Raw genomic sequence first — 376 nt, forward strand, 5'->3', positions numbered from 1 at the left:
AGAGCCCCCCCCCCCGCCGCTTGCAGAGAGCGCGGAGGACCAGCCCGTTCAGCCGGGATGCGCGCTGCTGCGGCGGCCGCCGGGCTGCCGGCGCGCCTCGAGGAGCCCAGTCGGGAGACGGTCGCGGCTCTGCGTCCTCCGGTGGGGAGCGGAGAGCCCGCCAGCAGAGGGACGTTGACCCTCCCGGTGGCAAGTTGGCAACCAGGGCTCCCGCTAAGCTGTTGGAGCCTTCTGAGCTGCCGGCATTACAAGTTGTGAGCCGGCGGCTGGGCTGCTGCAGAAGAACTCAGGTTGCTCTGGAGCAGTGCTCCCTTTAAGCTGTGGAGCCTTGTGAGCAAAAATTCTACTTTGTGAGCTGCTGGCATTAAAGTTGTGA

Source organism: Gekko japonicus, unplaced genomic scaffold (assembly GCF_001447785.1).
Source record: "Gekko japonicus isolate JY-2015 unplaced genomic scaffold, Gekko_japonicus_V1.1 scaffold2868, whole genome shotgun sequence".
Lineage (NCBI taxonomy): Eukaryota > Metazoa > Chordata > Lepidosauria > Squamata > Gekkonidae > Gekko > Gekko japonicus.